Below are 13,200 nucleotides of genomic sequence, written 5' to 3'. Positions count from 1 at the left end.
TTAATTAAAAAAATTTCATACATGGCCATAAAAAAGGAATGAAATTATGCCATTTGCAACAACACAGATGCATCTGGAGAGTGTAATCTAAGTAAATAAGTCAGAGAAAGACAAACACCATATGATCTCAGATGTTGAATTTAAGAAACAAAATAAAGAAAAAAGAGACAAACCAAGAAATAGACTCTTAACTATGGAGAACAAACTGATAGTTACCAGAGAGAAGGTGGCTGGGGCGGGGGTGGGGGGGGAGGGTAAATAGGTGATGGGGATTAAGGATGGTACTTGTGGATGAACACCATGTGTTATATGGAACTGCTGAATCACTATATGGTACACCTAAAGCTAATATCACACTGTATCTTAACTACTCTGGAATTACAATGAAAGAAGATTTCACTTAATCATTTAAAAATAAGTAAATAGGTGTTAGGAGTAATACATATATATCTATCTATAAATATAGATAGATATCCAGAGATGATAGACTTAAGATGCATTTTTCAACAAATAATGCTAATTGATCATCCATAGGCAAATATGAGTGTGGACTTAAGTCCCATACATTATAAGAACATGAACTCAAATATATCATAGGATTAAATGTAAAACATAAAATTAAAAGTTGTAGTGTAACATATAGGGGTAAGACTTTGGGATCTGGAATTAGACAAAGAATCCTTGGATTATAGCAAAAGCACAATCTATAGGAGGAAAAAACTGATAAACTGAACTTTATCAAAATAAAAACTCTCACCTGTGAAAGACCATGTGAAGAGGATGAAACAACAAGCTACAAACTGGAAAGAAAGATGTGCAAACCACACATCTGACACAGGGATAGTGTCTAGAATATATAAAAAATTCTCAAAACTTAGCAGTAAAAGTCAAACAATCCCATTAGAAAATGTCCAAAAGACTTGGAAAGACATTTCACCATGTATATGAATGCATAGAAAATGTGTTGGAAGCACACACTCCATCATATTAACAATAAACATCTATAATGTACTGTCTATATATCTTTCTACATATTTTATCGTCTCTGTAATCTCTTTTAATGTTTAGAATAAAAAATACGTTATACCCCAAAAAAAAGTTGAAAAGACATGAAAAGCCATTTCACCATGGAGAATATTCAAGGGCCAGATACGCACATGAAAAGATACTCAGCATCATTACAGCACAAAGAAAACACCTGCAAAAGCCACAATGGGATATCAGGGACACACTGGCCTCTAACACTGACCATATCAGGTACCAGTGGAGACATGGGCAAGTGGATCTCATTCGATCCAGAAGGGGAGGTGTGACAGTGCTGCCACCCCACATGGGGCATTGAGGGGACAGGGGTGTGCACACATGCCCCCAGAATCCACAGGTTTCTTAGCTGTTCCATTGTCAGGGCTCCAGAGAGGCATTCTTTTTGGCCAGTGGGCAGAATCTACCAGTGCTCCTGCCAGTGAGTAGGGAAGTCTGGTACAAGGCCTTTTTCAGATTCTGGCAGTGTTCTTATGTACTTCAGAGCCTGACTGGTCAGTCTGGAGCAGCTGGGACAAGAGCCCAAGCTCCCAGCAAGGGTGCCCGCCCTCAACTCTCCCCTCCCAGTCACCAGCAACTCCTCCCATGACAGGCCTGGCCAAATCTCCCAGTCTTTGTTTTCCAAATCTGCCACATGCTATCTGCAGTCACACTGAGCCTCTCCCCCAAAGAAACACATCTCCCATATGACCTGGTCCTAGCACACAATAGCCAGAGACTCTGCTGGGCAGGAGAAAGATGTTTGACACTTTTCTCATTTCTATTCTATCTGATACTTATCACTTTATCTCATTTAACTGTACCAACCTGGAATAAGTATTATAATCTTCTCTTTACAGATAAAGAAATGGAGACTCACAGATGTTGTATTTACCCAGGTACATCTTTTTTCCAAAGAGCATTGCAGACTTTTCTGCGATGTCTGGAAACTGAGAAGTAAATCTGGAACCTGAGGTCTAGGGAGAAGTCTTACCCTCCATCCCTCATTCCCACTGCAGCATCATAGCGTATTGCCTCCATAGGTGGTCATTTTTATCAACACTATCGTAAGAATGAAATCTGGCCCTATCCCCTGTGTTTCCTTTCTTCTGTCACTGCTTGGTCCACAATGGAAAATGCCACTTGAGCACGTCATTTGCTCTTCTAAATTAATTTTCCCATGTCTTTTTAAATCACTTTTGAGCACCTTCAATTGCCAGGCACTGGGCTAGTTGCATTATATAAATCATTCCGGGCCTTCAACATAACCGCATAGAAAAGGCTATTTTTCCATTAGATGCCAGACCCCTGCTTTGTTCCTGTCAGCTGTCACACCATTAAGTGTGGAAGTGTGTGGGTGGCAAACACTGGCATATATACCCTTTGAATCCACAAGATTCGAAGATGTCATATCTTAGGTCAAGACCCAGAGAGGTTAAAAATCCAAAGGTGTCCCAGTTAGTTCATGAGTCCATCTACCTTCAAAGGCCCCATACCAAATTTTCCTCCTCTTATCCTGACTTCAGGGTAAAACAGCTGCATGCAGGGAGGTCAGGAGGAAAGCCAAAAAGATGCGGAGGCAATTTGAAAGAAGAGAATCTTAACAGAAAAGAGGTGGGTTATTGAGAAATGAAAATGTAGAGCCCATCCTGTCCAAGGAAAGCCATTAGCACTCAATGGTGTTAACCGATGGCTGGTGTTTGACAAGGATCCCCTTTCTTTTATGAAAGAGATGTCTAAACAGAAAAGGGCATATCCTCACATTTGTTTGAAGTTAAGGATCAATATTCTTTGCCTCAGGAAATCCAGAAAGCTTTCAAAATGCTTGTGTGGCAAAGAAGACCAACAGACACTTCTAGGCACTGAGCCTATATTCTGCAAATATGTAACACCTGCCAGAAGACGAGAGCCATCTGGCCCCTCCACAGTGGGGGAGGCTATAGCACACAGGCAAGAGGGATCACTGCCTCCCCTCCCTTTTGCTGGCCATGGGGAGATGTCATCCTCACAATCTTATTTTGTTTTCAAATTAAAAAAAAAGAAAGAAAGAAAAAGAAACCAAAATGTTGAGAAGGGATCAGCGCAGAGTTGGGTGGTAACAAATACCTTGTCCAATGCTCTTTTCCCTGAGCCATAGGCACTTTTTCTGGAGTGTCTATTTCCATCTCTAAGCTACAGAAACAGCCCGAACTCTAGAAGGGCTCAGGAGGTGCTTCTCTCTGGAGTTACTACCCCAACTCCACTGACTGTGACAAAAGTGTAAGGAATGAAAAGGCTCTGGGGAGATGATTTGCTTGAAGACCTAGAACTTTCTAACATCAGGGGACCAGTCTACGCTTGTTGAAATAGCAAGCTGAATGGTGGGGTGGGAGGAAGCAAGCTGGGAAGCATTAGCTACATATATACAAGCAGTACTGAAAATGTCATCTATTGGGCAACTGCCACGTGCCAAGCACTTAACACCATTAGTGCTTTTTCATCTTCCCCATGACCATGTGATCTGTGGCCCATTATCCCCATTTTGATGATGGAAAATTCAAAGTCACCTGCTCAAAGTCACACAGCCAATCAATGAACAGGCTGGGTCTATGCCAACCCAGAGCCCTTGTTCCTCCTACTGCACCACGTTTCCTCCAACAACGACTCCCCTCCCCAACAAAGAGAAGGCTACCTCCAAGAAGCTGCCTACCCTCCCAGGAAAAGTTAGGCAAAGGTGGGATGGACTCAGAGACTGTAAGCTCCCTCTGACCCCGACCTTCAGGCACTTCAGCCAGAAGCATAGACACTGCAGCCAGATTACAAGGTTCCCAGCCTGGTCCATCATTCACCAGCCATGTGATCCAAGACAGGTTACTTAACCTCTGTTGACTGCCGGCTCCCCAGAATGATGACCAAAATAATCTGCTGATCATGCAATTCAGGCTTGCTGCTCCCTAGAGTGAGAAGAGCCACAGCCTCATGGACTTGTGTCAGAGGAGAAAAGGCAAATATGGGTGATTTATGAGGTCTGGATGGTCTGGTTCCAGGTAGATCTTTCCATACAGGGCCCTTAATTGGCACTGGAAAAAATTCACAATACAGTAGGATTTGCGGACACAGCAGGGAGGGACTGTGGAACCATACTTGACGTGCATACAGTCAGTTGATGAGCCCAACCAAACAACTGATTTTTTTTTTTTAGAAAAGATTACTTACCCTTTTGACAGAGAGTGGTATATTACCCAGATAAATGGATTTTTAGGAACTTTCTGAAACAAACCATAAATGTATTTGCAACGTTGTCTTTCTGGACAAGAAAGTCATGAAGTTGTAAAGTCATGTCAGTGATGAATGTCCAACAGTGAAGTCATCTTAATGCAGACAGTAAGCTCTGGGGTGTGGATGGTTTCAGTTCTTATCCGTTCCTCAAGGTCCTCATCAGCCAGCAGGGAGAGTGATGGCACCTGCTCCCTAGGGTTGACATATAAGTTCCTATGTATAAAGGACTTAGGCCAATACGTGGCACTTAGTAAGCAGATTAGTCTGCCAGGCCTGTCATAACAAAGTACCCCTGGGTGACACAAACAAACATTTATTTCCTCACACTTCTGGAGCTTAGAAGTCCAAGATCAAGTTTCTTCCAGTTCTGGTTCCTTCTGAGGCCTCACTCTTTGGTGAATAGGTGTCTATCTTCTCTCTGTGCCTACACAGTCTTACCTCTGTGTGTGTGTGTGTGTGTGTGTGTGTGTGTCCTAATCCCTTTTTTATAAGGACACCAGTCATATTGGATTAATATCTACACTAGTGATCTTGTTTTACTGAATTACATTTTTAAATGTATACATACACAGTTGCATCCTGAGATACTGGTGGTTAGGGCTTCAACATATGGATTTTGCAGGGAAGAGACATGATTCAGCCCACAACAGCAAGAATTTACTGATGCCTCTGCTATCATGTTTCCAAAGAGCTAGACTACACTCTGACTATGCTGGACTATTTTTAATTCTCCAGATGTGTAATTTTCCTCGACACACATTTCTTTTCTACCCCCTTCGGCTAGGCAATTCCTACTCAACACTAAGAACTCCACTCAGTCCTTTTCTCTGCGACACACATTTCTCTTCTGTCCCCTTCAGTAGGCAATTCCTACTCAACACTAAGAACTCCACTAGCCCTTCTTTTCTCTAGAAAGCCCTCCCCTGGGCACACAGAGAAGGGCAGACTCCTACAGTACAGTCTTTCTCAGCCCCCTTCCTCTCCAGCACTTACTGTCACTGAAATGCATCAAGGGTGGTTTCGCTGCTGTAGTCTCTCTGCCCTGCAGAGGATAGAATGCAGGCTCTGGGCCATAGGGAATTTCCTGCCTGCCACCCCTTTGTCTCTCCCAATTCCTGCTGTCCCAACCACCCTGCCATCAGATCTCCCAGGGAATAGACCCTGGGAGAGAGGTGGGGACCCCAAGGCTTGCAGTGACTGCTGCATGCAGGTACCCACTCTTATTTGAAGCTCTTGGGTTGCACATTCACCTGGGTCCACTAAATACCACTGGGTCTTTGATTGCCCTGCTGGCTGCCAGTCCCCCTCCCCACCCTCACATCAAACCTCCTCCTTTCTAGCCAGAGCCCTCAAAATGAACTAATATTTCAGTTGTCTGCTGTGCAGCCTACCTTAGCTTACTGGTCTATGTGTATGAAATCTGCTTTCTTATGTCTTCGTAGGCTCAGAATACCTCAGAATACCATGGCCTGGAGGGCTTAAACAGCAAACATTTATTTCTCACAGTTCTGGAGGCTGGAATTCCCAAATGAAGGTGCTGACAGACTCCATCTGGGATGCAGATGGCTGTTTTCTCATCATATCCTCACATGTCAGAAAGAGAGAAGGTCTCCCACAACTCTTATGAGGTCGCTAATCCCATTCATGACTGAAGCACCTGCCAAAGGCCTCACCTCCTAACACCATCACTTCAGTGGTTAAGGATTTCAACATAGAAATCTGGAGAGGGACAAGTCAGTCCATAATATTCCCGCTTCTGAAAATTAGGGTGGCATTGGCCCATCCCAGCTCCAAGATCCTTCTCCTGCCCTCCTGGTTACTGGTAGTGGCTCCAGGCTGCCCCGAGGCAGGCACTGGGTGCTGGGTGCTGCCTAGCAGCACACTCACAGAAGAGCAGCCCCAGGTGCTTCACACAGACTTCAGAACTGCCCCTCACCTTAGTAGGGGCAAATACCATCTCCTCAGCAGGCAATATGCACCTGAAGGGGCCATTTCACATTAACCATAGTGACTCAGTCAGCTCAGCTGGCTGACCTTTGTTTCGCAGAATTCCCTTCCCCGGGGTTTCTGGTTAGGAGGGGCCACAGGGGGTATTTTGTACTAGATTGGGAGGCAGAAGCGCAGCAGTGGCTGTACTGCTGCTTCTACTCAGAAACAGGGCTTGGGGGAGTGGGAGTACAGAGATGAGACAGGTGCTTCCGCAGCTCACATGTGTTGTGGACAACTTGCTGACTCATCTTGTCAACATCAGTGGCTGGGCTTGGGCTGCGGCTCCTCCCCATCACTCCTCTAGTCCAGATGTGGACTTAGCTCTGTGACTAAGGCCATGAGCTTCTCTGGCAGGACACCATGTCATCAAGCGTGGAGGGCATGGAAACCGACACGGGTTTGGGCCTGTTCCCCCTCCTTCACACCCATCTTCCCTCCCCCACTGCCTCCAGCATCAGACACTGACAAGGGCCTTCCAAAGGCTATTCAACCGGCTCCCACAGCCACCTAGGGCCTAACAGACAGCAGTTGGTGCTGCAGCTCTGACTGAGCCCCAGCTAACACACACTAACCAAAGCCACAGAGAGATTGCATAAACCCAGTACCACTGTTTGTGGACAGTAAGAACCTTATCTGCCAAGCAACCCCAGCAGTGAAGACTCTCTCTGGAGGTCAGTCTGGGTAAGGAAGCAAAGTCTGGACACAAGTACACAGCAAACTGATGTCACAGCAAGGGGGGCTGATTGAATGACCCTGGTAGACAGTGGCCTGAACCTATGCCTCAACCCCTCTTCTCTGGAAACCCCAACCAGTCCTGGAGACTAAAATTCAGCTCTTGATCCCCGGCACGCCTGCTCCAGAGCATTCAGGGCACACCCTGCACACTCAAGCCCCATCAGTGCGTTGCATACCTTTTCTACCAACAAGCTCTGAGCTCATCAACGTCACTTCCCTAGAACCTCTGGGGTGAGAGGGTGGTGACTGCTTGTGTATCCACATTCTTTGTGCTGGGAATAGTCACAGAGCCATCACCTTCACCCACATCAGCACCTAATCCCCACCACAACACCCTCTGAGACAGTTGCTCTTTTTATACCCATTTTATAGGTGAGGAAATTGAGGTTTAGAAAAGTTAAATGACCTGATCATTATCACACAACAAGGAAGTAGCAGAGCTTGGGCTCTGGCCCAGAACCTGAGCTCTGCTACTTCCTTGTCATGTCTTTCATTATCTGTATTTCTAATATTTTGACATGTGAGGCCTTCCGACTCTGGGCCAGTTAATTCCTAGAGATAGCAAACTAGCCACCTGGAGTGCACCTTTCAAGTGCCAGTCAAGCCATCTAGAACCCACGCTCATCATCTCCTTTGTGGGGCTCTCACACCCCACACCACTATCCACCTGCCCTAATCACCTTGGGGTCAGATGGCAGAAGCAGGGTCAGCCCTAGTGCCCCAGAGCCAACTGAGATATTCAAACTACCCAATCCTAAACCTCCTTGCCCTCCTCACCTGCACTTTCCCACAGAACCACAGTAAAGGCTCTTGCCCACATTTTCCCCTTGCTACCTCTGTCTTCTGACTAACCCAGTGCTTCTCTGTGTGGCCCTGTGGGCTATACCGTGACTCTTGCTCCCAGGGATCTTTGAGTATAAAATACTTCTTTCATGACCATCATTTCCTTGTATCATCTGCTGGCAACTTTCTATTTCTTGACCTGGATAGTGGCTATGTGGGTGTGCATTTCATTATTATTTTTTATTGAGATACTGGTCAAATAACATTAAAAATCACCCTGCTAAACCACACACTCACTCCCCATTACCCAGACCAACTCAGCCCCAGGCAACCATTACTGTGCTTTCTGTCTATACGGATTTGCCTATTCTGGAAATTGCACATAAATGGAATTATACAATGTGTAGAGTTTTATGTCTGGCTGCTTTCACTTAGCATAATGTTTTCAAGGATCATCTATGAACCCATATACGTTGTAGCATGTATAGAACATTCTTTTCTTTGACTGAATGACTCCATTTCTGGATATACTATATTTGTTTATTCATTCATCAGCTGATGAACATTTGGATTGTTTCCACCTTTTCGGCTATTATGAATAATGCTGCCATGAACATTTATGTAAAATCTTTTGTGTAGACATACGTTCTAACTTGTTTTGAATTTATACCTAGGAGTGCTATTGTGGGGTCATATGGCTGCATTTTGCATTCCCACTCTCAGTGTCTGGGTTCCAATATATCTACATCTTTGTCAACACTTGTTATAATTTTAAAAATTAGAATTATTTTCTCCCTTAATTATTCTGACTCAAGGAGACCATTTACTTTTCCTTGGTAATAATTACCTCAACTTGAGATTATATAATCCTTTGTTCTTTAACTGACTAGACTGGAGTTTTCATGCAAGCTATTGGCTGCATGCTCAGTATTCAGCCTAGTGCCTGACACAAAATTGGTGCTCAATAAATAGTTGAGCAACTAAATGGGTAGATAATTAACCCATGAAAAGGAAGGACATAGCATCAGACTTATCCCACCACCAGACAGTCAGCAACTGGGCAAACGTCCCCATCCCCTCAACACTGTGTCAGTCCCCAGGATAAGAACTGGCAGCACAGAGTGACCAGAAAAAGACCTTGACCTGGGGGAATGGAGGGAGGAGAGATGGTCTTAAGCTTGAGACAGTTTCATAATTCATAATTTCATATTTCCCCACATGTGATCACTCCCTGATGGAGAACAGCACAAGATGACTTTAGAGCACAGAACAGATGCACCTGCTCAGCATGGAGATCAAGAAGCCTTCTGAAAGGAGATAACACTGGTATGACAGTTAATTTTATGTGTCAGTTTGGCTGAGATAAGGGATATCCAGATAGCTAGTAATTATTTCTGGGTATGTCTATGGTGGTGTTTCTGGAAGGGACTAACATTTGGTTCAGTAGACTGAGTGAAGATATCCATCCTCACCAATGTGGGCAGGCATCATCCAATCCATTGGGGGCCTAAGTAGAACAAAAAAAAATGGAGGAAGGGAGTATCTCCCTCTTTCTCTCAGAGCTGGAGCTGGAGGCTCCATCTTTCTTGCCCTTGGATGGCAGAGTTCCTGGTTCACAAGCCTCTGCATATGAACAAAATTATACCACATTCTTCTGGTTCTCCATAACTGTGTGAGTCCATTCCTACAATACATCATTCCCTCTCTCCCTCTCTCTCTTCATATAGATAGATACATGGAGATATATATATAGATAACGAGATCTTTATATATATATATATATATATATATCTTTTATTGATTCTGTTTCTCTGGAGACCCTGTGAATACAACCAGGGTTGAGCTGGGTGAAGGGAAGGATAGCAGAAGAAGAATTGAAAACCACTGTGAGATCTCACTTGACCAAAAATATCTTGTCCACTAACTTACCTTAATTATACTTTGTGCATAGGCAGCCTATAGTTTTCATCATTAGTGCAAACATTTGGCTCAGGCTACAGAGACCCTGAACTGTCCTACCAGAGCACAGCACTAATTTGTGCTAGGAGAGGAGAAGCCCAATCTGGACAACAGAGGGGCAGAGCAAGAGGGGATAGGAGTACCACACCCACACACCCTCTAAGCCAATCCTATCTCTTCACTGCGTAGCCAGTGGCCTCACCCTGGGGTCCCAAGGAGAGTCTGGGAATAACAGGCCTTCCCTGAAATCAATGAAGTCTCCCCATGCACTTGGCAACCAGCCTTTATCTCTGGCAATAATTAGATCCCTCGTAACAGAGGGAGGTTTATACCCAGTGGCTCATCAGTCTCCCTATTTTAAAATGAATGTAAATGTTTAAGAGAAAATTAAGTGGTAAATACTCTCTGGTTGACAAGTTTGTAGCTGAACTCATGAAAGGAAATATAAGCCAAGTTACAGCAGTGTGGTCCTTTTGCCCCTACCCACTTACCACTGATGTTGGCAGACCCTGGAGGACACTGCTCACAGGCTTCACTGCTGTGGCCCAGCATGAACCCAGGGCTCTACAGGCTCAGTGGGCAGAGCCCAGCTCACGTTTACAAAGGTCAAGGGAAACACACACACACTGCCAGGGGACTTAAGTTTGACCCATGAAGAAATCTGCATCCCTCCTCCAAAAAGCCCTCAGCCTTCAGCCACACTCACCTACACACTCTGATGTGAAGGGTGCTCTACCTGATGGCATGTTTGGAGGGGTTGTCCAGCTGTCCCTATACCTGCCTCCTAGACAATTGTGCAAAGGAAAAAGGGGTGGATCCAGGAGGCAAACAACTGTGCCACCCACCCAGTGTGGGTGACTTGAGAAGGAATAATCACCAGCAGGGCAATGGTGGCACCAATGACAAAGCTGACTTCCCCACAAACACTTTCTTGGAGCCTCCACTCTAGATGTGTTATCTCAGCTGACCCACCTGACCTTGAGAGGCTGGAGTTACTGTATGAGGAAATTGAGACCCAGAGGGATTTGATACCTTGTCCAAGATCACACAAATAGTAAGGACAGGATAGGTCTGTGTGACCCTGGAACCCACACTCTTGACCGTCATGCCAACCCCTGCACCATGGATGGCCCTGCCCCCAAGATGTGTCTTTCCCTGGCTAGGAGGGGCAGGGTGCAAATTAGTGATGACAGGCTGTCATGGTCTATGTGGTGGATGGATATGACAAATGGACAGGCAACTGTGGGTGGCAGGCTGAGACGGTCTCGTCTCTGTCAGTGAGCTGCCCATGCTGAGGCAACAGCCACTACACCAGAGGCAGCAGTGCCCATGCCTGTGCTCCTCCATGCCCTATCCAGAATGGCCCTGGCTGTGCTGTACACCCCACAGCTGCACGTCTTATTGAAAACCAGATATTTCTGAGGGGTGACCACTTCCATACAACAAGGTCGGCTTGGTGGTGCTCCATTCCCAAGCTGAGGGTGCAGCAGAAGACCATCCTCTCCAAACTGAACTTAGAGGGGGAGATGCTAGAGGGCCACTTCCTATCGCATCACCAACCCAGAGCCTGCTACATGACCCAGCAGGGGAACCATGGGGGACACTCTCACCAGTCTCATCACACTTATTCCTCACAACAACCCTGAGATGGATCTTATACTCCCAGGTCTGATTGTCCATCCCTTTTAAGATCACCTTCTTTAGGGGTGCCTGGGTGGCTCAGTGGGTTGAGCCTCTGCCTTCGGCTCAGGTCATGATCTCAGGGTCCTGGGATCGAGCCCCTTGTCGGGCTCTCTGCTCAGTGGGGAGCCTGCTTCCTCCTCTCTCTGCCTGCCTCTCTGCCTACTTGTGATCTCTGTCTGTCAAATACATAAATAAAATCTTTAAAAAAAAAAAATCACCTTCTTTATGGAAGCTGGGATGGGAAAAGTTTCTCACTGACTGCTGTCCTCTTATCTAAGGGAAAGTGTCCCAAAGGAAACCCTTTCCTAGATCTCCTGCCTGCTACAGGCCCCTGCTTCTTTTCGTAATAAAAATCATCAATCACCTACCCACACGTGTGGAAACTGCAGCCCATGTCCGTAGAGCCCCACCTCCTTCCCCAACTGTCCACTCTGAGATATACACTAGGGACTCTGGCTGGAGAGGCCAGGTAGAGCTCAGCACTCAAGGCCAACCTTTAAGATCCCCCTACCAAGGCCAGTTTGAGATACACCTCTATTCTTTTATATATATATATATATATATATATATATATATATATATATATATATTAAGATTTTATTTAATCATTTGACAGAGACACAGCAAGAGGAGGAACACAAGCAGGGGGAGTGGAAGAGGGAAAACCAGGCTTCCCGCTGAGCAGGGAGCCCAATGTGGGGCTTGATCCCAGGACCCGGGATCATGACTGGAGCCGAAGGCAGATGCTTAACGACTGAGCCACCCAGGTGCCTGGGTATGAATAAATAATCAATCTCTCTCTCTCTCTCTCCCCCTCTCTTTCTCTCTCTCTCATACCCTTCCCAAGAGCAGCAGTCTGTACAGAATACACTAGTAGGCCAAAAATCAAATCCAATTGGCAGGTAGGTTTTGTTTGGACTACAGACATAGACTATTTCTTAATGGATTATCAACTTTTAAAATTCAAATTTCACACTGAAATCCTAATTTTTAATTTTTTTCCAAACACTGAATAAAAGGCCCTCCTAAGCCCATATTTGAATGTATAATGGCAGCCAGAGCTAAGGACCCTACAGCCAGGTTAGCTTTCTCAGGTTATCCTACCCACTTATTCATACACTTCCCAAGCCCCAAATGGGACCTAAGTTCTTAGTCCAAACCTAAGGCAATAGGAAAACAAAGTCACTTCCTAATTTCCCCAAACACACAAGCTTCTCACTGTGTAGTTAGTGCACTGAACTATTACGCAGGGCCTTTTCTTTCCTTTTATATATTCTTCCATCTTTCCCACTTTTCAACTATGTCCTCTCCAGGCCCCCGGGAACAGGAGCCATGAATGCCAGAGCTCTTCATGTCTGCTCTGAGCTATACAAACACCTAACCAGGCTCAAGAGTCTGCTTGGAAGGCCAGTTCAACCCTGAAATGAAGCACCATCTTCCATTTTATTTGGTGGCAGGGAAGGGGGGATAGCATTGTGTCAATCACAGCCACCTCCTAGAATAGGCCACTGGGAAATAGGCCACTGAGAAATCTGAAGTGAAACCTTGTCCAGTCACCACGTCAGCACTGGGCACAGGGAAGATGGAGTCAGGCTCATGCAGAGTTTGGGGATATTTGCATATTGCACCCACCCCACACCACACCTACCCCTGTTGCTTTACTCTCAAGACCCACCTGAGATAAAGACGCGATGAATGAATGGGTTGGCAGTTCACAGAGAGTACACCATTCATCTGGTGTGTGGGGCACAGCTCTTCTGCAACCTGCCTTGC

Source organism: Mustela nivalis (genome assembly GCF_964662115.1).
Source record: "Mustela nivalis genome assembly, chromosome: 11".
Lineage (NCBI taxonomy): Eukaryota > Metazoa > Chordata > Mammalia > Carnivora > Mustelidae > Mustela > Mustela nivalis.
Note: the sequence above shows the minus strand (reverse complement) of the source record.